General features: G+C 33.4%; 1 protein-coding gene across 4 annotated transcripts in view; it reads left to right on the top strand.

The window, feature by feature from the left end:
• The first annotated feature begins 514 nt into the window (after positions 1-514).
• The window catches only part of LOC129751189 (roquin-1), a 54,229-nt gene continuing 27,435 nt past the window's right edge, over positions 515-27,308 (top strand). The window contains exons 1-2 of one of the 4 annotated variants that reach the window (XM_055746553.1): positions 515-738; positions 1,837-2,314. The gene's annotated coding sequence lies outside the window, so the exon portion shown is untranslated. Of the gene's footprint in view, positions 968-1,836; positions 2,315-3,203; positions 3,380-27,308 lie in introns of those variants that run through there. The other 3 variants (XM_055746552.1, XM_055746551.1, XM_055746554.1) reach the window with 3 other exon arrangements.

Below are 27,308 nucleotides of genomic sequence, written 5' to 3'. Positions count from 1 at the left end.
AATTTAGCAGATTTTTCAGGTAAGGAGAACAAGTTTTTTCAATCAAACTTATTGGTGCTTATCGTTTGGCAAAACGCCGTATGCGGCCAGTCAGAAATGCTTTAGGTCGTAAGTACGTTTTCACAGGTGAGGACTTAACTTACATTCAATTTAAGTGCGTAGGAATGTTCTCAGCCCATTTTTATGTTGGATTCCAAATTCTCAGAAGGATTCGGGCAACACCCAAAAAGTGAGAATTTAAAACGTAATTCGAAACTTCAATAACGATTTTCTCAAAACACGTCAGGTGGCTCATACGACCTAATCAAAACAAACTCTAGAAATGTCTTTTTGTTATTTATATGTTTTCCAATTGTTAGTCTTGTTACACTTTCTGACAAGCCGCATTGCGAAAGAAAAGCGAAAAACAAAGCCCCACTGACAGCAAAACATCGCACGATTTGATGACAACTCAACAAAAGTAGCACGCACACATCGAAATGGCCAAGGCAGTCTTTCTTCGCCAGTCGTTTTCCCAACATCACTCGGCAGTTTTCCTTCAACTAGTGCTGGTGACAAAGAGTGAGGAAAAGCAATTTCCTCATCAATTTTAGTGCCGTCACCGAACAGATTTTCCACCTTTGCTTCAGTTTTACGATTGTCTAACTCGGTCAGATCAAGTCAAACTTAACAGATAGTTATAATCAGTGGAATAATATATATTCGGATGAAGAAAAATTGCAGTTTCGTGAAAATTAGGTTGATCAAGTCTGTCCTCTAAAAGATATTGAAAGAAGTGTGCGTGCGCGAAAATCTTCTGTGTGTGTAATATAAAGCAAGAAATGAATGACGGAAGATTGGAACGGTCCGGAACAGCAAAACTCGAATCGTGCCACCAGTGTTGCCATAAAATTTGCTTCTCTGTAATGTAACTTTTCTATGGAAATGATTATATTTAACTTGAAAATATATCGATATTTATAGTTAGGTAGGTTTTGAGATACTCTAAAATTTATAAGCTGTTACTTGAGCATCGGAAAATGGTGATCAGTTTAGACATTTCCTGCTAGCATTTCAATAAAAACTGAGTCCCGATAATTTTCCATCGCTTTAACAAGCTTTTTGTAATTTATACTAAAAACATTTACTTAGAATCAATTTTACTCCTCTTAACAGTAGATATGTATATGTAAAACTCAAAATTGTAGTTGTACTCTCGAAAAAAAAAATGTTTCGATTTAATGTAATTTGGATCCTAAACAAATTAATTGCGCATTTGCCTTGCGCCTTCTAGAAAGCTGAATGATTTGTAGAAAATTTTCCTTGGAACAGTAAATTACAATTTTGTATACATTTCCTTTGACTCTTGGCTTCATTCAAAAGGGTATTAAGCCTAGTCCACACTAGGAGACGGTTCGTCTCGAGACGGTCACAGCGTCTCCCATTTCCTTCGGGAGACACTGAGACCGTCTCAGGTTTCCAACAACAACAACAGACTTTTTTTGCCAGGAATTTACCACATCGTGGCATTCTTCCCTTAAACAACAACAGACAACAAAGTTAATCTCATAACAAAAATCGCAGTTCATGTTGCCTAGTGTGGACTAGGCTTTAGACAGAACAAAAATTCTCAATAATTAATATACACATACACATATGTTTAATTAAAGTTTCATTCTGAACCTATTTATCAAATTCCTTCTGTAACTTTAAGGTTCCCGTAAAAACTGCTGTATGATGCTGTACAATCAATTTTCAGCTATTCAAAAAATCCATTATTTTTAGGTGTCATTTATTATTAACGAAATAGAAATACTTCAACAGTATGGAATAATGATAGTTTATTATTTTTACCAGATATTGATGTTGATTTGGAATTTCTGCCACGGCAACACTGGTGCATAAGTGCAGGAAAAAATCGCACACACGTCGAAGAAATTCAGAAGGAGCGACGAACGAAAAGTCAAGACTGAAGTTAGTTCAGTCCATCAAAAGACGGCAAAAAGTGAAGGCGATCAGCAACAGCAGCAAGCAAAACCAGTCACACATCATCATTATTCAGTAGTATCACACTGCTGGCCTGGCTGACCGAAGACCAGATAATATAAAAAAGATTTGCTGCAGACAAAAAATAATACCGAAAGGACAAGCAAATAAAAAGTGGCAAGTCTGTGCACTAGAAACGACAAAAAAGGGAAATATCAGAAGTTGAATATTGCGATTCAAAGTATCCCAAGTGTGTGATCTGAAAAGTGACGGAAAATGTCTTGAAAAATCACTTTTTTGCTTGCGCCGATTAGGAAATGTGTAATGTTCTGTAAAATAGCTGTTCAAGGTGATAAAAATGGTTCCAATTTCTTAGTAATACTAATTTAACCCCTTTTTCACAATTGGCTGTGCATAGCTAGGAAGTGGTGGGTGGTTTCACAATATGCTATTTTTGATGAGTTGGTTTTGGTTGCGGTATGGCGGGGTCTTCTCTGGTGGGGAGTGAAAAAATTTGTCCTGCATGATGAAAATTCCATCCGACTGTAGTTGCTACGCGTAAAAGGCCGCAGGTGTAAAAGAAAAAATGCGTAGACAGAATGGGGAGAAAAATGAATCGAGAAGCAAAAATTAAAGTGAACGGTGCTGCGTATGCATGAAACGAACGACCTAAAGAAAGGTGAATCATCATACTTTAGTTCCGAAATCCTGATGGAAAGTTGGCTCACCGAAGACAAACTCAGTTATAAGAGGGCTAGAGAGAGAGGTGGACAAAAAGAGAAGGTCATCGCGACCTAAGGAGGACCCAAGGATAAGTAAAGAAAATCCTGGAATGTGGGATGAATGTCGATTTTGTGGGACCTTGTTAGGTGTTAGGGATAGGGGTTTCGTCAGCTCTTAAAGCGGCCAAGTGGACGCCTAGCCCCCGGATAGGTGGCATGAACAAATATAGGAAAATTCCTGTCTGCTGCGCTGCTGCTGCTCCAACCGAGCAGTGTATGAAGAGCGTAAAAAACGGGCAAAGTAAAGTGCCTTCACGAAATAGCAACCAGCGGCAGCAACAGCACAGCACCAGTCATTTCAGTTCAGTTTGGTTTCAGTCAGTAGTACTAAGTGCAAACGTAAAAAGGAGAACGGTTGAATAAGTATAGTGTGAGCTCACTCGATCGTCATCGTCGTCTTTTTCAGCCGCCTGGGGGCCAGTGCTGTAAGATCGGCAGGTTTCGCTTACACGTATACAATTCTGGCCTCGACCGAACGTTGGATTGGAATGCATATGGAAGGTGGTTTTTAACATAGCTACAAGACAGAAAAAAAATAAACCACGACTTCAATTGGTGTCAGCTTGAGAGCCACTCGGTTTGGTTTTGAGCTTTATAAGACTATATTTTTAGTTGCTGTTTGAAAGGCTTTGGTAAGTTCCTCCTAATTTTAATTTATGCTTCGTGGAGCGGATGAATATCTAGAAGAACCTACCGAAAGTAAAAAAAAAATTAAGTTTTCAGATCACTCCTTAAACCCCCAATTCCTTTTTAAGATGTTGGACAGTTGAATCGTTGAATGAACAACAAACGTCTAGGCCGAAACAAATATCAATTACTTCTTTTGTCACCATCTCTTCAAAATTTTATGGAAACTCCGAAAAATTTATCAAGTACCCGAAAGTAAAAAATCAAAAAAACAAATTTTGTAAGATGGGAATTTTATAACCTTTTGTATTCTTGTTTGTATTATTTTTCGATGAAAAATTACCTGATGTTGCATACAAGCTTTCGTGCAATAATATTCCCCCTCGAGAACTCCGAGTGTCAAAACAAGGATTTGCGGACTCATTTCTCATGAATATTTATCGGAAGTCTACTATATCAAGTAACAAGTCATAACTATTTGTTACTTGATGAAGTTAATTTCCAGTTAAAATTTTTTTTGAGGGTTTCCTGTTCATAACAATTATACTCTGTTGATTATATACCGATTGACATAAAGTCATTTGGCATAAATCCTTTTGGGTAAACCTGAAACACGGGGTCTTCCTATAGGGCTTTGAATAAACCTAGAAAAACGGGCCGTCCTAAAATGATGCATCAATATGCATCAAAATTATGTATGGGAAATTGTCCCTAGCTTCGTAAAACTTAGAAACACGGGGCCTTCCTAGGGCTTCGAATAAACCTAGAAGCTCGGTAAATTGAAAAAAAACTAATGTATTATAATTTTTAGCAATATTTTATGTTACTTAATGAGTTTTTATATTTTTGTGACAAACGGACATTATGCCAAACGGCCATTATGCCAAATTACCATTATGCCAAATGACCAAATGAAATGATTTTATGCCAAACGAATTTTATGCCAAACGGCTTTATGCCAAATGACCAGTCTGTTTATGTCAGATGCTGGTTTCCGGAAGTCATTTCCAATCATATTTAAAAAATATAAAGATATATGGATAAATATAATAAGGCTATGATAGTTTAGTTTCCGGACACTTAACTTCGGCGAGAGGGATGAATCATCCTAAAGGATGAAAATCCTGAAAAAAAAATTTACTTCGGCGATAGCTAAGTTACTAGACCTCGGATATGCAGCGTTGTGTTGGTTATAAAAAGGACTATCTTGCCTATTTTTTCAAATTTTTAAGTTAACGTATGTTTGAGATATTTACGATGCAAAAAGACATGGTAAAATAATTTTGCACAATTGCCTTGGAAATTTTTCATTGTAGACTTTAAAAATCATGAGCTGATGGTTTTTTCTGAATTGTTTTAGGTCAAAATGGTTAAGAAATAAGAGGAGCCACTCTAGAATGCTCACGAAGTTCAAACCAAGCATCAGAGTGGAACCCTTGTTCTCAACTATGGTTAAAAGTCATGGTTATTGGGGATAACTGAATGCAGGCCCCTTAAATATGCAGTAAATCCGTTTCCGGCGGCTAGAAAGTGTTGCCTGACTAGTAGACACATGTCAATAACTATAGTTATTATGCTCACTATTACAATAGTGAGCAGTTCCATAGATCGCAATCTGTGCAACCGATTTTCACGCAATTTGACACATGTGTTCTAATGGACCAGAAAATTTATCTTAAAACCGAATTAATGAGATCAAATTCTTCGAGATACCTACTCATGAAAAGGTTCCAACCAGATTGCAATTGGTTTTTACAGGTGAATTTGAGTAAAATACCACGATTTTGCAAGGGTTTTGCTTCTGTGGTAAAAGTAATAAATAAATATATGACTAAAAAAAGTATGCAAAGATAAAAAAGAGATTTTATGATAAAGTCAAAGTATTTCTTGTAAACAAATTTTTTTTTTATTTTTATATTAAATATCATATTAACACCTTCATTTCCTCCATAGTGTTATCGAAGAAGAACCCCCTATAAAGCCCCTCCTTCCCCTTATTTAAAAAGTTCTAACAGTTGAGTCGCCGCGACTATTACGGCCCCCTTCCCTACTAATCTAGTGAAACGAATACACTCGGCACATTGAAACTTTGTAAAAGTAAAAAGGCCTTTAATAAACTAGTTGTTAAATTAAAAAAAAAAATTCTCCATAGAAAGTTTTTCGATCAAATGAATAGTTTTTAAAATACACACGTTTGTAACCTGTCGGATTCTAAATGATCATAGCCTTAGATATATAAAGTCTAGGGTTTTTTGAAAGAATTTACATTGTGCAATCGAAACATGACTCAAACGCTTCAATTAACAATATTTTTTTTGGTTTATTTATGATACTTTACCACAGTTTACAATATGAATCTGAATCCTTAGGTCCTTAGTATTTATTTCTCATTATTCAAAGTCTAAATGAAAATAAACTATTCTAAACTTAAACGCTTCTGATAATAACACATTGCGGTCCAAATACGAGGTATCTCGTGTGCTCCACTTAGGCGCACAACTCAAATATTATAAATTTTATAATGAAACTATATTCGACAAAATTCAACACAACACTTTCGGTAACTCAAAGATACTTAACTTGTAGAATGCCGTCCTACATAGTAAACGAAAATTACCGAGTTCGGTATTTTTTTTACCGAAATCCTAACATGTGTAAATCGTTAAACTGTTCGGTAATTTTTTTCGGTAAAAAATTAAACGAACATCGGTAAATGAAGAATCGATTTACCGATGTTTGTTTATCTGTTACCAAAAAAATTACCGAACAGTTTAACGATTTACACATGGTAGGATTTCGGTAAAAAAAATTACCGAACTCGGTAATTTTCGTTTACTGTGTATGGTTCTATTTCTAATTTCACTGTTTCGAAGCTTAGATTTTTTTAACAAACTCTGATACAAGATTCTAATACTAGATCTCAATTCTGAATCAATTGTTGTTTGTACAATAAGTGTGAAGACTTCAAAGCCAAATGGATAATGCTTATCAAATTCTGATATTTAAATCTTTAATTAGGGCAAATTTTGGAATTTTACGTTTTTGATTGAATAAAAACCAAAACTTTTCAAAAAATATATTAAGTAGAAACGCGCACAAGGCGCAAAATTCAAGAGCGTATCTTCTCTTGCTTTTGTGCACTTTTATCCCGCTGAGTCATTGTTTCAATTTGAAGTTTTCGAAAATTTTATTTAAAAACTAAGAATTTGAAATCTGATTCTTCAGATTTGGATTCGAATTCTTCCTATGAGAGCTGAATATGAAATTTAAACCTAAAATCGTTATCCAAACACACGTGAAAAATCCCATTCTGTATCTGAAATATGAATTTAAAACCGAAATCTAAAAACTGAATTTGAAATCACAATCTAGAATTTTAAATCGGAATTTGAATCAACAAATGAATCTGAATCTAAAATCTCAATCTGAAACTGAATGTGAAATATAATTATGTGGTTGTTTGATCCGTAGGTACCTACCTATTTCAAATTAAAAATCTGAATCTGGAATATGAAATCTAAATCTGAAATTTAAATCCGGTATATGAACCTTGAATGTTAGAACCTAAAATTTAGAAACTGAATAAAAAAATTTAATGAGAAATTAATTACATTAATTTGATCTGAAATCTGATTCCTAAATTTGAATCTGAAATCTGAACCAGGAATCTGAAATTGGAAATTTAAATTTAACTTCTTAATCTCAAATTTTGAATTTTGAAATTGGAGTTCTAAATTAAAAAAAATGGTTACTGAATAAAAAATCCAAATTTGAAATTTTAAACTGAATCTGGAATCAGAATCAAGATTCTAAAGTTAGGATTAGAATAAGAACTTGAAAATTTCTAAATCTGAATTGTCATAAAAATGTCGATTTCATACGTGAATCTGAAATTTTATTTTGAAATCTGAATCTGAGATCTAAATCTGTGATCTGAGTTTGAAATCTAAATTTTAATTCACATTATATAAGCAGGATGTGAAAAATGCTTCTAAAAATTCACTCATTTTCAATATTTTTTTAAATCTTCTATCCATCTGATACTCTCAAATTTTGAAATGTTCTTACTAAAAATCATAAAATACATCGGCCGTAAAATTAATGAACACATAAAAAACTCACGGTAAATAATTATCATAAATATAAAAATATATATAATTAAAAAACCCCGAATCTGAAAATGAGAGTAGCAATTATTGATCAAGTGGAATAATATCATTTTAATTCGAATAACACAACTGAACAGGTTTGAAGTCGTTATTTCGTGCTATGGTCCATCAAAGTTGAAAAGTATCTTTTGAAATTGTTGATTTATTTCAATATGGTTTTACCATTTTTTTTTCCCAAACATTGTTCATAAGCTGCAGGAAGTTGTTTGTAATTGATTGAGATTGAAAAATTTGTTTGAATTTCTAATTTTGAAGAAAAATCAGCAATTTTACGAAAACTACTTTTTCCAAAAAAAATAAATAAATTTTCTGCATAGCTTCTTCGATATCTCACACATTCATTGAAATATCGTATTATAAATATCTCTGGTAAATTTCTTTTTATCTTAGAATATTTTTTTGTGAATACGTAACCCAAAAATATCCACGCGTTTTCGAGCAATTTGAATTTTAGTGAGTGTTGTTTTAACCCTCGTTCGTCCATGAAATTTTTCAACCGATTTTTACAAAGTTTATAGTTTTTGAAAACCTCGTAATGTAATATAACAAATATGTGCCTCAGACATTATTCACCTACATCACTTTAGTTTCCCGTTATTCAAAGTCTAAGAAAAAAAAATCCGAAAAACATGCTTCGGGAAAAAAAATTCACTCTGTGTTCATGAAAGCTGAAGTTAGAAGTTATTTATTTTATATATTTAAAAAAAAATAAGTTCATGATCACAAAAAATTAAAAAAGTAATGTAAAAACCGTACTTTTCAATCAATGAACCGTCAAAATTATTCAAGTCACACCACATAGATTTTAAAAAGAAGATTGAAAAGTTAACGTAACTTGGCACATTTCCGCATCTTTGGATTTTCAAAATACGAAACACAGAATTTTTGCCGAATTTTCAAAGGTAGCTGTTTTTCTAACTTTTTATCAATTTGAAATTACCCAGATTTTCTTGAACTTAAATTCAACTTAGCACTGGGTTTGGAGTATGTTAACGGAAGATTTCTGCAATAAATTCATATTCACCAGAAAGCCAATTTCATACCGATTCTAGTGGTGTAATTACATAAGCACTGCGATACTTTTCAAAAATATGATAAAAATAAAACTAAAAGTAAATCCAGAAAATTTACGAGGACGCTTACGTTTTCTCTTACTCGAGGTTCCCAAAACATAATTTTTGCAAAAATCGCTATATAGCGGTTTTAAGCGAGGAGTGTCAAATTCGCACTTATGATTAGGGAAGTTATTTTTTCTGGGTCTCCAGGGTGCGTCTAAAAAAAGAAGTAATAATGCAAAACTAAAGATTTCAAGAATTCATTGTGGGTCTCCGAAGAAATTGTATTATTTGGATGCACCCGAATAAAGTAACAAGCCGCCAAACTTCCAATAGAGTCTTAAAGCTTGGTTCTTTAAAAAAATGGGACACTTTCTTTGGCTAATAGCTCGTTTATTAGTAACCGGACATTCAAAATATTGAACGAATTTTGTTGCCTGTACTATCCTACCTATTTTTTTTTTTTTCAAAATTTGAAATTTACGCGTTTTTGAGATATTTACGATTCTAGAGAAAAGGAAAAAACTAATTTTGAACAGTTTCCTTCAAAATCCATCATTATCAAATTGATAGCTGACAAAACCGTTGATTATTCAGAGAATTACTGTATGTGAGCGGTGGAAAAGTATATAAACACTGTCAAAAATGTCTACAAAGTTCAAATCAAGCATTGAAGTAAAGCACACGATCGGGAACTATGGTTGAGGGTCATCAGGGAAGTCAAGTCTCATACCAGCATTTCTTTAAATTTTCAATAAGCGAAAAACTAAGGGTACACAGCAAAAAATAATGTAACGGTGGACGATGTAATTTCTGGAGATGATGTTGTGTTACGGAATTCTGTTGCAATAATACATCTAAATGGTGTTTATCAACGCGAATACGTCGTGAAGTGTAATATCACAACCAAGGCGGGTAAAGCTTCAGGTGTGTTCTTATACCAATGCACGGAATCGTCCATCTTGTGACAGGCAATCGTAATCGTAGGCATGGTAGGCGAACAATTCGCTGTCAAAAAGCGCACCGTCTCCACCCCCCACCAATGAGAAACTTTTGGTACCCCTTGCCTACTTTTCCTCAATATGCACCCACCCTACTGGAGGCACTCTGATCACAACCTTCTATGTGATATCGCATCAAGTAGTCAATGTTTTTCTTTGTTGACGTTCAAATTTGATTTCATTTCAATAATCAAGAAACGGATTACGGACCTCTGCTGTATTTGTTTGGCTTGTAAGTACTACCAAAATTAATTAAAAATATAAGCAAACCGAAAGCTTCAAAAATAGTTTCATTATTTTTCATTTTTTAGGATTTTTGGCCCCCATGGATCGGCGGTACGAAAAATATTCTTTGACTAGAAACCGCCGGGTACATCGAGGCAATGTAAAATTAGGTTCAATTTGCGACTCAAGTTATGTGCAGGTATTTGATGTAATATCGCAATACTTTTTTTGCTGTGTAGACGCTGAAATGTACAAAAAAAATTTCTCCGATAAGCTGAAAGTGTTTCCTAGTAATGAGTCATTCAAGCCTAACCTCAAACAACAATTGTTTGTTAATTCCAGAGCTAGTAAGCTGTATAGCCGGTACCGAGGCTATGTGACAGATGATTTCTGATGAAAGACAAACTTATGAAAAACCCTTTTTCAAACAAATTCCACCTTTTGAATCCTATATCATGACTGCTCGTGACAAGGTCCCGAGTATATAAAAGTATGTATTTGCTGATTATTATGTATAAAATATGATGATTTGTTAAAATTCTGCTAATGTAAAAAAAAACAATTTTCAAAACAAAAACTTTGGTTTTCGCTGTTTTTAAAAGCATAAAATGAGTAATCTCGTTTGTTCCCTCCGCAACCTACGATCTATACTAACCGATTATACTTTAAGTTGAATCTCATGATGGTTTTACTTCGTTATTGCCAGATTTTGCATTAAAAACGATCAAAAAAGTGGCTCAAAAATAATCAAATTTGTTAATTTCGACACAGCTGTATCCACAAAATTGTCCTCAGCTTCTTTTAAAAGAGAAGTACTGGACCGAAAAGAAGCAGGAATTGAAGGAGTAGAATGTAGCTGTCTAAAATACCGATTAGACGAAGAATAAGTTTGAAAAACTGATCAATATCATGACTGAAAAAAGTTGAGTTTTTTTCTTACAAAAAAACGATATATATTTTTTCAAATTTTTCATGAATTATCATAAGATTACCTTCATTTCCTTCATAGAAAGTGTTTAGATCAAACGAAAGGTTCTTGAGATACAAGCATTCGTAACTGTCCCATTTCTAAAAGAACTAAGCTTTATTGACACTCAGTAGCAGATTAGAGTTAAAAGTTCAAATCTGAATCTGAGATGAGATTGAAAGTTTTGAAATCTAAATCGGGAATTTGAACCTGAAATCTGAAACCTCAATCTGTGATCTGAATTTGGCATATGAATTTGAAATCTGGGTCAAAAATCTAAATATTTAATCTATTATATAAAATTCTCTTGTAACGGTGTTTGTAATACTACCCCTGCGAAATGACCCAAACGATTCGAATGAAATTATTTTTAGAATATTCTGTAGCCATGCGAACCGGTTTATATCGGATAAGAAAACAAAAAGTCGCATCAATTGTCCGTAATAATTAAATTTGAAATAATTTGAATCAAATAAAAGTCATGGCTTCCATTTTTTCGAGACTTTCTTACCTTTGGGCGGTTTGTTTTTCGTCTCCAAGGTCGAGGCGTCGCGAGAGAATATTAACGCGTATTTCTCAACCAGGCATACTGTCAATGCACGTGGTGGCGCTATGAAGCCTAGATGTGATTTTTTCTTTATGATTCCCAGCACATATTAATGAATGCGGCCTAGAGGTGGCCCAGATTGATATTTTGTCGACCAAATCAAAACCATATAAACGATTTTAAAAATTAAAACTATTTTGATTTCGTGTTAATTAAAGCAGCATTTTTTGTCTTAATAATATAAATCTTAGGTATCTTTGCGGACGTTTGAAAAAAGACAGTGGGAAAATTTACAAACAATTCTATATTGAATACGCCTAGATTCCTATTGATAGAAGACAAAATAATAACATGGTTTATTTTTTTAGAATCACAATAAAATAGGTTATACATATGTAAAAAGTGAGGATATGCATTTGCTCGATGAATTTTTAGTTGAGAAGGTACACTAGAGCAAGTGCAAACTTTCAACATTTACAAAAAATGAATAACTTATTTCTTCGCCTATAAATTGTTGAGCCCAAACAAACAATCTGACGAAATAAAGTCAACTTTTTTTTAAAAACCATTCACCGAAAAACACTGTACTGTTTGTTTACACACAATTCAAACGTACTTAACATGAAAAGTGTGTTGTTGTTCTACTTATTTTGGCTACATAGAAGAGACTTTTTTTTAGATTAATGTGCTTGTGGAAGCAGATTTTTTTTGATAAATTTGAATATGACAGTGTTGAAAATACTATTAACTCATGTCATTTTACATGGTGTAACAAGTTCAAACGCGCCTTTTAGCCATGAAACATTTACCTTTTAGGCATTTCCTCTCCAAAACGATTCAGAATTATATGAGAAATGTCTGAAAGGGGTATCCCGTGTGTTGAATCTGAAGTGGATATTCAAAATTATAAAAAGTGTCTTTGTAAATGAAGACGTATTGATTAAAACAGCATTCAGTAAAAGTGCAGATACATCAATGAAATTTGATAAAACAAACAGGAACACGTAATAAATTCACTTCAAAGCCTTTACACTATATTTTGCATCTATGAAGAAGGTCAGAAAAAGCATTGTGTTTTCATTTGCTTCAATAATTAGGACAAATGTTTACTTAGAAATATCTCATATCAGTTATGCAACAAACGAAAATTGATTTGTTTTAAAGATTTACATATTTTTCTTATATTTATAAAAGCTCAACTATGTTAAAATTCTATTGCACTTGCCCCGGTGTATCTGAATTGAAATTGAGATTGAAATAAAAAAAAGTTTAAGCAAACGAAACTTTGATACATGTTTGCCGTCTCTTAAAATCATCATTTTAAGGTTTTGTGTGATGTTTACTAAAAATTTTTTAGAAAATATTCATACCACTGTCGAAGCATGAACAGATTGAACACTTCAAGTTGTAATGTGTCATGTCTACAAGTTTAATATATTGCGAGAAAAATTATAAACATGATTTTAACATGGGAAGGAATTTGGATCCGAGATATGTTTCTATGATTGTTACAAACCTTTCTGCATTGCAGTGTGATGGAGGGAGGAACAAAGGAAGTTCAATATAAATTGCGATGTATAGCTTGAAAACTTATCAAACCAATAGCTTGTAAAGCAAAAGGAAGAGAGAATGTTTGGGTAGGAAGAATTAACGATAATCCCTTATTTCTGGGTGGATTCGGAAAGAAGGAGGCAAGTCTTCATTCATATCATATTTGCATAATTTGAAAACTTATCAGACAAATAAAGCGAAATGCTACTCTTTGAAGCTTATAAAAACAGAGTAAAATTTTCAGATCTTGAAAAACAAATCTAGAGATCAATTTTGAGAAAATATTATTAAATCATCTTTGTACTTTTTTTAAAGCATTTGCTTCTAAATTATCTTGACATTTGGTTCGAAATGCTGCTTAAGAAATAAAGCTTGATTTCAGAAATTTTAACAAATTTAATTTATTTTCGGAAGGTGCAGCAAAGCACACCAGGTCAGCTAGTTCGAATATAAAAAGCTGGATAATAAAAAAATATTAATCTGATTCTGAATTTGAATTCGAAGCAAATTCTAAATTTTGAGTCTGATAACTGAATCTGTGATTGGAATCATTAGCCTTCATTTGAAGCCCTTGATTGAAAGTACTAAGAAAGTTTAAGAAAACTATACGTGAGTTCAGATTCTATGAAGTTAAGTAGTAAGTATTTCGATTCGCTTGAAAATATTTGTCAGCAAAGGTAGAGATAGGAAACGGTCTCCAAATTTTGTAACTTGGAAATTGTACGGTGTTTTGATATGTAAATAAATTAATTAAAAATAAAATTTCAAATTCAAATAACAATCTCATAATACATATTACTACGAGGAGAAAATTTGAATTTAGATATTCTAAACCAGAACGTTCAACATTGCTGTGGTAACTTCGAAATTTCCATCCAATGTTTCCCTCAATATGGTTGGGTTTGAAGTTCTGAAGAAACAGTATAGGTAGCTTACAGTTGCTAATGTCACAGCACAGAAGCCTTCCACGATTCCACTTCACTTACTACTAGGTACTACTACACTATACATTGGAGTGCACTGAAGGCAGTCAGTCACTTTTAATTATCTTGACATGCTTTTATGACGAACGGTTGGTTGTGGTTGAATTTCTTGTTGAGAGATGCAAGTTGCACAAATAATTGCCATAATTTTATCTTTTTTTTTGTTCACAAAATGTTGCATGTTTGATGACAATTAAAATATTATCTACAGATCCAGATTGACAACAAATCTTTAGCTATTGATGACTTCCGGTTATTTAATAAAATTTTTGTTGATTGTGAATGTTATGATGGTAATTGAGAATGGAGAAGACGCTTCCGTACGTTTCGGACGTTACACCTTTTCCGCCACTTAATTCAGAGATAAACAATTAAACAAATTTCTAATACTTTATACACGTATTCCAGCTAAATTAGAGAGGCATGCTCATCACTCACCTGTATGCAGAATGTTTGGGTAAAACGAACTACAACAAGTTTTCTAATTTTCGTCCTGATTTATCCCAATTTTATTCTTCATTCCAGTTTTTAGCAATAATTTTTGTTTTTTTTTTCATCCATACAGTTTTCAAAGTAAGGATAGCATAATTCATTATTAGACGAAACAAATTTACGTAGGAAAAATTTTTTGTTACATTTTTTCCATCAAGTTTGGTATGTTCGTTTTCTATTCATCTATTCACAATAGCTGCTTTGTCTTTAAATAAATTTTTAATGTGCTCCCAGGCAAGAAATTGAAGAACCATGCTGAACCAGCTCTTTTGATTTTCCAACAAGAAGTGTTTTTCTACTTTGAAGTTTTCCTCCGCGAAGCGGAAAACCACATCGTATCGTTAATGTTTAATTCAAACCATCTTCCATTATAATACATTCAATATTCAACAATTATGTGATAGAACGATGATTCGAACGACGAGACGACGACAGCCCAGAAGACAAAAGATTTGTCTACATGTCGGTAAAGGTACACTTCCATTCCATCTCACGCCGGAGCAGCCAATAATGAACGGAAGCTTCCTTACACAAAAACCGTGGTTAATATTTGATTTCAGTCATCGTCGTTATTTCTTTTGTAAATAAGCCATGGAAAAGTGAAAAAAGTTCCGCTCCATAATATGCAATCAACCGTCAATAGCGTATCGGCTGAAATTCGAACTTGGTCGCAAGATACTAGGTCGTGCTATAAGAGGACCATCCGAAATGAGATGAAAGGGAAAATTTGCCTTGGAAGAAAGTGTAGGATACCTTGGTAGAAATATCCCGCTAAAACTGGTAGCTACTCTCTAGCTAGGTTTCCAAAATAATAAAAAAATAAAGAAAGTTTTACATTTTCAAGGAAATTTAATTGAAAACTCCATTTCAAATAATTATTGACCATCAGAATTCTTCCCCTGATAGGCATATTTCGGCCTCTATTACCCCTTGAAGGTTCGATTGTTCATACCAATATTCGATCCAACCTCCTACTCGATGTCGGTTATCTCACCTTCAGTAAGTAGTAGAGAGGCACCAGCTGATGATGCTGCTGGGAGAAAGACTTTATCTGTACCGTAACCGTATTCTGTTCCTGTTGCTGGCAAAGGCCGCTGTGAAGATCTGCTGCTTCAGATTGCCATTAGGAAAATCGTTTTATGTTGTTGTGCTTTGCATCTCCCATGTGAATTCCCACGAACGAATACCGTCTTATGAAATCTAAAGCAGACGCGCGGAAACGTCGACAGTTTGGTTGGGGTTGTTCCCCCCAAGTTGAGAGAGCTGAAAGAGCAATGTGGTCTACATACAGCGGAAACTCCTTTCTCTTGGCTTTGCTATCGGTTGTGGTCAGCCAGTGGATCTCATTGTTGGGAAGAACATTCGCATTTGACTTTGAGGTTCCCATACTTAATTTGAAAAATAGATCCTTGTGTGCAACAAAGCTATTAACTTCATCTTACAAAGTGACATTTTTACCATTTCTTGACTTAAGCAAGCTTGATATTTTTTGCACTTAAATATTAAGTATTTCTATAGCTGTGATAACCTCAAAAAGGCTGTAACAATTTAAAAGCTATTATTAATTTCATAGGTACAATTTTACTAAAGATTGATTCATTTAGAAATGAGACACATTTGATTAAAGCTTATTACCTAGAGATCGAACATGCGAAATTTTGACAGCGTTATGATGTCTGTAAAAAGTACTATCCTGGCTATTTTTTTTAATTTAAAGCTTACGCATTTCTGAGATATTTAAGAAGAAGGCAAACATAATTCTGTTCAGTTTTTTTTTTTTCAAATCTATCATTATGAAATAAAGAGCTGACAAAACCGAAAACTACAATGCTTAAATGGTGAACAAGTATTAAAACACCGTCAAGAATGTTCACAAAGTTCAAACCAAGTGTTAGGTGAAGCACATGATCGGAAACTACAGTTACAGGTCATCAGGGAATTGATTTGGCATGATTTGGCAAAACTCTGCTCCTGTGGAAAAAAAAACAAAAATTTTCAGATGAAAACTTTGGCTTTCGATGTTTTTAAAAAGCTAATAAAAAGTAGCCTTGCTGAAAAATTGTGCAATTTACGATTTCAACTAACCGATTTAACTTTTAATTGAGTCTTGAGATCATTCTACTATGTTTTGGTCTGATTTTGCCAGCTAACATTCATTAAAAACCTATTTAAGTGGCACAAAAATAATCAAGTTTTGCTAGATGGTCTCCAGTTTCTGTCAAATAAAAAGTATTGGTCAAGACAGTAGCGAAAACTGAAGAAGAAGTATGCAATCACCTAAACCACCGATTATATGAAGTATTACTGGAAAAATCTGATCAATGTCATGACTGAAAAAAGTGTGCAACGAGCGATGAGCGGTACCAAGAATAAAGTATGAAATTATTTCTTACACAAATCATAAGATTACCTTCACTTTCTTCTCAGAAAGTATTTCGATCATTCCAATGTAGGCTTGCCAGATGGTTTTAAAAAAAGCGGGACATTTTGAGAAAAAAATAAATTAAATTAAATTAAAAAAAATTAAAAACCTTTGAAGAAATTTGCGTAAAAAGGCGTCATCTGTGATTAAGTGATAGATTTTTTAAGGAAGCGAATTTTAATTTTATGTGCTTATTTGTTCACTATAATCCATTCAAAAATCAATGGTGAACATAGAATTTTGGATTACCAAAAATTAAGATATGTAATTTGATATAAGCTTAAGCTTAAGCTTAAGTTATCAAGTGTTTACTGGAGGTTTAAATCAATATGAGGCCCTTGGAGCCAAAAGGGCATAAGTTAAGTTTTGCCAGATTACCCGCATATTTCACAAAATAATTGAGGAAAGTCCAGCCCGGACCGGTTGCCCATATTTTTTCCCGGAATTATTGACTTTAATTGTAAAGTCTTACAAAACCTCAAATTGAATTACTAAGATTTTTCATTTTTAAGTCCAATAAGAAGTTTTTTACAGCAATCCAAATAATCATGACTTGTGTTTTGAAAGCATGAAATACGATTTAAAATTTTCCGATGTGGTTTGACGAGAAAAAATAAATTTCAAGTGTATTCTTGTTTTTTTACTAAATAAATCCGTAATTTTGACCAAATTTGCCCGGACGTTGCCCAGATTTTGGGTTGAACATTTTGATATCAAATGCTTGAATTTGTCCGGTCCGGATACGTCCGAATAAAATTCTGGCAACCTTAGTATAAGTACCTCAAAGCTAATTTCGAGAAAACACGCTTTAAGTTGTTTTGTTTGGTAATTTTTCATTCCGAAAAGTTGCATTTTTCTGTTGAACGAAATAATATGTAGGTATCTAAATAAAATTTAAAAAATCTGAAAAATTACGAAATATTATTGGAAATATAAGAAATCGTTTGACATTAATAAATTAAAATCGAACATTTCTACACTTATAATACCCGCTATACCTTTGGCTCTGAAGGCCCATATAAATTTGAATGAATTTTGAGTTAAGTCTTAAAGCAACGTTAAGCAAAAAGCTAATGGTTTTTTCGACAATCCAGATTATCATTTTTTTTAAATATTTTCTTAAAATTTTCCCAGGGGGCGTTGAGATCGTAAATTTGGCAAAAGAAGGCGGTGAGTGAGAAAAGTTTGAAAACCACTGCTCTAATGGTTTTCAACATACGTGCATTCATAACTGTCCCGTTTCTAAATGAACTAAGCTTTAGTGATGAATCTTTTATTTATACTCATGATTTGTTACATTCTTAAGTTGGGAACAAGAACAACATCTGAATTTTACTGTAGTCATGCTTTTTTTTGAAAAATTGAACAACATCATATGTATGTTTTTATGGAAAAAGTTCTGCACACGATAAACATTACAACATCGATTTTTGCAAGCAGTAAGCTTTAAAAACATTATTAAAATGACTTCATCTTCTACATAAAAATCAGCGACTACCTGTCAAACTCTAAATACAAATAAATTAAAAAAACAAATTAAAATTTTCTTTTCTTTCTTGAAAAATTTCCAATTTTGACTGAATTTATCTATACTTTTTTTTCAGAACTACCGAGCCATATCTCTCATCTTTAAAAATATGAAGCTTTTAAATTGTTTAAAACCTTTTGACGTTTTTTCTTCTAAATTTTTATATTATATAAATTGCATTCACTTTCAAGGTAATGGAAATTTGGATTTTTGTCTACATGAAAAAGTTTTAAAACATTTCAAACATTAGAAATTGGTCGCCAGATTGAAAGCATCTAAATATTATCATAGAGTCAACTATTCTCTCAACAAATGACTTTTAACTGCAAATTTGGGCAGTTAGTTTAACATTAATTTATGAATTGTAAGCTTGTTAGATTTGTATTGTTCAATCAATTAATTGAATATAAATGGAAACAACTAATTTATTTTAAAAAATTGAGCGATTTTTCCCATTCTTCCGTTTCGCATGAAGCATTAGTTTATCTCGCAATTTCTCGAAGTCTGCTTAGATATATTTTGATTTGAAAAACTTTGAAATGTCTAGCATACCGATTTGACCAGCATATCGTTTATCAGTTTCTCTCAAATCAGAAAAAATGAACCTGCTACAGGTAAATTTGATAAGCTTCTCTAATTCTTATTCGAATATGTTTATTTAAAACTCTCTCTAAATAAACCAATTAGAATTAGATATGCTTTTTTTTGCTGTGTATAATGGAGTAGCTCTTCATTATAATTTCTTATAAAAGCCTTTAATCTAGGTCAGGCAAATAGAAATTCGCTGCATCATTTTTCTACCTTTCGACAGAAAACTGAGCACTTTTTGAAAAGATTTCGTTTATGATACAAACTAGTGCCGAAACCGAAATAAATCAACAAAACTATTGTTTTATAGATGAGGCATGCTCAGTTTAGTGAAACTTCTAAACCTGTCGAATGTAAAACTCTCTCAAAGACTTAAAAAAAGTTTTACGTAACGCTCCTAGGGGGGGAGTGAGTAAGCTCGAGCGTTACGAATTATGACATAGGGGAGAGGGAGAGGTATGCTCATGGTTACGTAACGATTTTTTTCTTTAAAATTTCAGTTTATTGCAGCTTTTTAAATGTCAAGCAATTTTTCCAGAATAATAAGCAAACTAATATTTGCTTAAAATTCGTAAACTTCAACAAGATTGAAGCTGTTGTAACCCTCCTCTTTAAAGATTCTGAGATAGGCTCCATGAAATGTGTATTGGATAACCGTTGGAAAACCGAATATTAGATACATTTACCCCCAAGAACTCAATTCAATCTTAAAACGGAAATATTACTATTTTTCTCATTTGTTTAAAAAAATGCAATTTTGATTATTCCGATGAATATTACCAAGTGGAGTATATTTTGCATAACAAGTTATGCTCCTTGAACAGAATAAAGTAAGCAAGGTAAATCATCAGTTAACAAGCATAGAGCAACTCGCAGTAAGACAATTAATTTATCTTATCAGAGAGATATCATAAATGAGTACTAAGAAGCGATTTAGATAGATATTAATTCCGTTTTGAAGAACGTTAAAAAAAATCATGTTACAATCTTTTGTACCTTCGAAAATAAATAATTCGATAATTAATAATAAATAATAAATAATTCGAAACAAATGTTTTATTCTGGTTTTTCAAAAAAAAAAACTTTTATGAAACTCTTCATAGGCTTCAGTATTGAAAAACCCGTACTCACAAGACCTGTGCAGGTGATTTGAGTCATTTTGCTACGTTTTTGTGCCATTAGTGACAACTTTGGTGAAGTAATTCGTAGTGTCCGGCCATAGACAACACTTTGGAAATGAGTGAAAGCTAACATAAAATGATTTCTGTTACCACATAAATATACTGTAAATTAACATTTTTCTAATATAATTAAGTGTTCATAATATTGATACTCTTCAAATCAGTAGAGGAACCAATATTTACAAAAATATATTTTTGAAGTTATTGCTTAAAAACGTGAAGTGTCCGTTAGTAGACAAATTCTCGCTAGATGCCGAGAGATTTTTTAATTTTTTTTTTGAGCAAAGGATGAAAAATCCAATATTTTATATTTATGTTTCAGTTGTCGTTCTTGTTTGTTTCATGGAAGGTGTATAAAAAGTCCTAGAAAATATCTAATTACATCAAAACTTTTCTTAAATATTGGAGATTCGAATCCTACACCAAAAAAAAATGTATGTCACTGACTTGAGAAATAGACTATTTTCCAGCTTTTTTGGGATTTAAACCACTGTGCAGCATGACAGCATCCTTAGAAACTAAAAAGGAGTATTGTGTTAAAATGATCTAAAATGGGGTAATAGTAAAATGTTTAAGGACCTGCTGATATATTCTTTTCACAAGTTGGTAATGATCTCATGTTCCTAGGTATAAAAGATGATTTTATCTTTAAAGCATCGTATCAGTCAGCGTTAAATTCTCTTCAAAAGGTTTCAAGATACATGTAACAATTTATTCCATTTACTTCTATGACACAGAACAAGCAGAACTCCAGTTTGTAGCGATTACGCAAAACAACCCATTGCAAAGAAAGTAGTATTTTTCTTCCATTCGATGGCCTCCAGAAGGTCTCAGATTGCGAGCGTATCTAATGGCAGTAATATGCACTCAACAGCAGCAGCAGCAGCTCAGCGCTTGGTTGGCAAGTTGGCTGCTCGTTCATACATACTGTCTGTGTAGGTAGTAGGTAGGGAAGATTTGTATAAACATCAACTGGTATCAACTTTGTCGAGCAAAACTTTCACTTCCCCAGCTTGTCTGTTAAGTCACGTTGTGTCGTCGCTGTTTTTCCTATGCTTGCGACGACGATTTCCATTCGCCGCCGCCGCCGAATTAGGAGGAAGTGGAGAAGGAACTCCCGAACGACCGGCTTTTTGATGAAACGTGGCCATATCCATCGAATAAGTGTCGATAAAATCCGCTCATCGAGGCTTAAGTCGGGGAATAAAAGCTATTGACCTTTTTCTTTTTGGCAACCTTCAAGCAGTTTCGTATAAAATATGTGACTTTTTTTGGAAATTCGCGATATTTCATTTCTATGAAACAGATTTATTTGCTTCAATTCGCACTTTAAAGGTCACGATCTATTTTGGATTCCCTCTTAACAAAAAAAACCTATTTTAAATAATTCACAAAATTTTGGAATGATTTATAGCCTTTACCTGATATGTACAGTAGAGTAGCAATGAATTTATGAGAAGCATTTCATCATCGATTAATGAAAACCGACCATATACATTCTGTAGATTGGCGCAAGAAAGTGACATGTGCACAAAGTTCTTCGAAAAAAAGATTGGGATTTAGGATGACAGCTAGCTGTTTAATTCCTTTAAAAAAAACGAGCTACCTTATCCGCCACATTGGTTGTCAGATTTCTAGAATGATAACGTGGTTGTTGAGCATTGTACTGAATTCTTCAGTACTTTCATTGAAACATTTTTTTCATGACAGTTATTCGTACACCACTGCACAGTGGTCCAAAAAATGCCTCCCAATCAATCCCTTTCACCCGCACTCCAACCAAAATTATTTAGCTAAGATGTAGAGGTAATCTCGGTCCTAGATCGCAGTTTTGTATCTTTCATTACTTTCTCTATTCTTCCTATATCCTATATCTATTTTTTAATTTATTAACATTTTATTAGCAGATGGATTAGTCTGAAGACTGTTGTCAACAGCTCCAGCCAGAGAATTTAAAAATGTGATGTGCACGTGACTCCGTTGCCTTCATTGGAGGTAGACGCTTAGGGTTCCCGGCTGGTAAACTTCACATGTCTATTTTGCTACAAGAGTTAGGATAGGTCATGGTAGGATAGTGGCAGGAAAAAGGATTGCAGAGCACAAGGATAATTTCCTATCCTAAGCTCCCAAGAGTAAGTAGGTTTTACCGCGCCTATACGTCGCGTTGCTTTTAAAGGTTGTCTTGGGAGTGCAATGCAAAAAAAGTTTGTTTTTTTCTTATGGCGAAGCAAAGAGGCATTGACTAGCACGTGGCCGGCGCCGTTATTGATGTTCAAAGAGAGAGCATAAATTGGTACATTGAAAATGAGCTTCTAGTAAGAACCATTTTTTTGGCCTTTGAACAAAATTGGTAGCCTCGGTCAATCACGTAGTAGCAACCGTTGGCGATGTGAAACTTGTTCTACTGAGCCACGCCAGTGATTGTTGTCATACTGAACTGTTCAATTTTTGTTTTACAACTCTTTAAAAATTATACAAAATTGGAATATTCATATTGGCCCAAAGGAACCTCAAAACAGTAAAAATATGAAGATCGAGTCAGCTGAACTTGTTCTTTCCAAATTGTTAAAATTGTGAAGCAAAGCAACGCCAATTTGTTCTAAAATTTTTTGAAAACCTTTTGAATTTGATGCGAAAAGACTACGTGGTGAAAGACGTCAAAGTATTTGTCATGATTTCATACCGATTAACAAGTTTTAAAGAAACATTGTTAGACATTTTAGGGCTTTACATTGGATTTTTTTACTCACCTTGATTTTCAATTAGAAAAACAAGTATAATAAATACCAAAAAAAACCATCATTTTAACCGGCAAAAACCGGAGGAAACCGGGAAAAACTTTCTAATTTCAAAACGAAAAATTGCGAGCAATTCTGATTTTAGAGAATTTAATTTAAATTTAATTGATAACTTTAGGGAATACCATTTTTGGTGCCTATTTTTCAATGACTAATGACTGAATGAATTTTTAGTCCTAAACATAAATATTTTTGTTCAATTTGTCTACCACCTCTAGTTTTGTTGATTTTAAAAATGAATCAGATTCATTTAAAATCAATCATTGATAACTGATTGAAAAAAACCTACGTAAAAAACAAAAACTGATTCTGATTTTGATTGTAATTCTTTTAATCAAAGAATAATGTTTGGTTTAGATATTCTGATATTCTAATGTCAGTCATACAATGATCTAAAAAAAAGTGAAATTCTAGATTTTATCATTATAAGTATTCCTGACCTTACACAATAAAGATTAAAAAAAAGGTTTCAATGTATTTGACAAATTTGTTGAAGGTGGTAAAGCGATTTAACTTTTGCTATAAAAAAATCTTAAATTTTACAGAATTGGGAAAAGTAAACAAGAAGAAAATAGGTAACAGTATAACTTTTTTCGCAGAAGTCAAAATTACTTGCGGACTTCGGAAAATTTGATTATTTGTTTATAATCTTTTTTTTTCTATTTGGTAATGTTTTGTCAAAAAGGTGCGTCAAATTTCTTAAATAATTTTTACCTATTTTCATAAGTGGGTCAAAAAATAAAACCTGATGGAAAAAAATAACTATTTGAATTCAGGACACCAAAATTAATCAAATAAGTTCTTTGCACCTCGGAAAAATGTGAACCATGGCTTCGTGTGAACTGTCATGTAAGAATGTGTTTTTTGTGTATGTGTAAGTCTTATTTGGAGAACGAGACAATCAGTTTCGCAACCATATAAGATTCATCACATTTTCAGTGTTGTGAATCTACGACAGGTATTCCGCACTCGTGTATATAATACCTGGCCAGTTGGCAACTGATTGAACATTCTTATTATAACGTCAGTTATAAAAGAAAACACATCTTACCTGTCGGCCACTTATAGGATTTGAGCCGAAAAGTTTTCTTGCCGATTCCGGGAATTGAACCCAGCACGCCTGGCATATCAAAACCAGACTCTCGGCAGCCTATCCACTCGACCACATAGGCGCTTAGCCAATCTTCTAACATGTTTGTTAACCCCCTTTCAATGCGGAAAGGTCTTTCGAACTACTATAGTTATATTTAAAAATCTGTATAACGCCACATTTCACTCATTTTCAATCAAAACTCCTCCCATACCAAATTAGGTTCCGTTGGTCGATAAGTTCTCAAACAATACAATACAACATTTATATTAAACCCCTCTGTCCCTCCCCCTCTCCACAATGCAAAGCAGAAGGGTCTGTAACATTCATAAAAATTAAAAAACATGCCTCGTACTCATATACTCATATACATATTTTCAAATAATTCAAAAAGGAATTTAAATTTTGTTGCTGCGTACCACCCGTAAATTCCGACCTTTGGCTGAAAGCAAAGTAGGTATCATCAGCAAATAATCTTCTACCTTTTCCTTCTGGTACATCAGGAAGATCAGAAGTAAAAATATTGTATAAAATTGGCCCAAGTATGCTGCCCTCAGGGATACCAGCTCTAATGGGTGTCTTTTCAGAGCATGAATGTTGATAGCTTACTTGTAAGGTTCGGCTAGTCAAGTAATTTTGAATAATTTTGGTGAGATATACAGGAAAATCAAATCGAGTTAATTTAGCTACTAAACCTTTGTGCCAAACACTACCAAATGCTTTTTCAATATCGAAGAAGAGCAACACCAGTTGAAGAACCTTCAGATTTGTTAGCGTTAATCATATTAGTTACACTCAAAAGTTGATGTGTAGTAGAATTTCCATGACGAAAACCAAATTGTTCATCAGGGAAAATAGAATTCTGATTAATGTGAATCATCATTCTATTCAAAACAACTCTCTCAAATAGTTTACTTAAAGAAGGAAGCAAATTAATTGCTCGATAACTTGAAGGCTCTGAAGCATTTTTCCCAGGTTTTAAAATTGGAGTTATTTTAGCATTTTTCCATTTATTGGGAAAATAAGCCAAGTGAAAACATTTATTGAAGATTTTAACTAAAAAATTTGAAGTGCTTTCAGGCAACTTTTTAATAAGAATATAGAAAATCCCATCTTCCCCCGGGGCTTTCATTTTCTAAATTTTTTTTGAGAATCAATTTAAGTTCATCAATATTTGTCTCACAAGAACTTTCAAATACATTTTGTTTAGAAAGAATATCAGCTAATTCAAGGGAAATTTGAGCATCAATTGGACTTACAACGTTTAAATTAAAATCATGAGCAGACTCAAATTGTTGGCCTAATTTTTGAGCTTTTTCTGCATTAGTTAAAAGAAGTTTATTCCCATCTTTCTTAGTAGGAATTGGCTTCTGGGGCTTTTTCAGAATTTTAGTTAATTTCCAAAATGGCTTTGAGTAGGGTTTTATATCCTCTACTGCTCTTGCAAAATTTTCATTACGAATAAAGTTTAAACGACGTTTGATTTTTTTTTAAGGTCGCAATAAATAAATTTCAAATAAGGATCCCTAGATCGTTGATATTGGCGTCGACGAATGGTTTTCAGTCGTATCAAAAACTGAAGATCATCATCGATTAAATTTATGTTTAACTTTAGGTATTGAAGCGGCTTTAGCATTGACTATTGAAGTTGTCAAATTTTCTACAGCCAAATCAATATCTTCTATTGAATTCAGTGGAACGTTTACATCTAAATTACGTTCAATAAAATTCCTTTATAGCTCCCAGTCAGCTTTTTGAAAGTTAAATGTTGATTTTAAAAGGTTATAGAATAATTAAAAAATCGCATTTTTAGAGAGAATTTTGTTTCAGGGAAAGTTTTAGACTCGATGGTAAGGTTTAACTCTTCATTTCATGATTTTTTTTTATTTCTCCTTAAAAATCATTTTAAACAGTTGGAAATGATGAGTAGATCAAGAAAAAAAATTAAAATAAAATACGATTTTTTACTTTTTTCATACATTAATTGTCGCAGATATGTTACTTTATGAAACGAAGAGTTAAAGCCAAATAAATAATAAAGTTTAGCTTGCTATTTAACTTCAAACTATCGTGTAGCTAATTGAATAAATAGTTTACGTGTGCCATTTGGGTGGACAAGGGTACTTAAAGTGACGAATAATTTTGAATCAGTAATTTAGAAGAAGTTGACGCATGTTCTTTTGCCATTAACTAGTAAAGCACACAGACAATTTGCAAGGTCCATGAGTTAGGTTGTTTCGCTGTTGTACGCCATACGCGGTTGTATATTTATAAGGAATCGATTGACCATTAGCGAGCATATCCTGTATGACCAGTGATACGCGCAATACGCTGATTATTAAAACAGTTAACCACTTTATGGTCTAATAAGCAGCTTGCTGCGGCCTAAACATGGCAAGTTCGATCAATTCGACGGCTTTTTCGTTATGCTAGAGTGAGCCGAAAAGAAGCCGCGAAGTAAAAAATCACCATTTACTAGATAGACCAACAAGTGGGAAGCAACCAAAGGCCATCCATCGGATTGAGTGGAAGACTCGCACAAGAAGAAAACAACAACAACAGAAAAAAAATCAGCGAATTGTTATGTTATTTTTACTGTATTTCATTTCATACCTAATTGGTAACGAATAAAAGACCTTGCATCAAAGTATTGCGTGAGACGATGCTAGTTTAGTAGGTAGTTGCTGCTTGCTGCTGCTGCTGCTGCGGTGAACGAAAGAAAAATCTGTTACGACGGCGACGACGACGATACCAAAAGTTGTATAAACGATAAATAGGACACAGAGCTAAGCGCACGAACCGCGAACCGACAACCAACTCTCGCCAGCCAGCTTTTAACCTGAGTTGGTTGGGAGAGATGTGGGCCACATGAAAGTGAAATGCTACCTTTTTTTTTGCAACCATACCGCTGACGGCTGTGGGGTCTTTCCCCGTCATGGTGTTATGCTGCTTAGAGCGTTAGAATTGATCAAAAATTTAATTTAGGCGAGGATGTGGTATCGGTTTTGCGTCTTCTATTTGTGGAGTTTTTTGAACAAATATCTGCGAATTTCATTCTCTTGAACATTAAAAGTTTTAAATTGTTGCAGAAAAGTTTTTTTTTCTTCAGTTGAAATTTCTTTTTTTCGACAAAAAAGCGAGTGCAATCGTAGCATTCACACTCGACATTCCGCTAAAGGTCGGACCGGATGTGTCAACACGTTTGGAGCCGTCTGACTGGATACAAAAACCATTCGATAGAAGGAAGGTGCGCTTGGGGGGAAACCTGAATCCAGTCTGTGGCTTTTCCTTTCATTTGTTACCGTTAATGGCCGGTCGTCGTCGTGGCCGTCCAAGG

The sequence above is a fragment of the Uranotaenia lowii genome, chromosome 3 (assembly GCF_029784155.1).
Source record: "Uranotaenia lowii strain MFRU-FL chromosome 3, ASM2978415v1, whole genome shotgun sequence".
Classification (NCBI taxonomy): domain Eukaryota; kingdom Metazoa; phylum Arthropoda; class Insecta; order Diptera; family Culicidae; genus Uranotaenia; species Uranotaenia lowii.
This window is presented reverse-complemented; position numbering and strand designations above follow the sequence as displayed.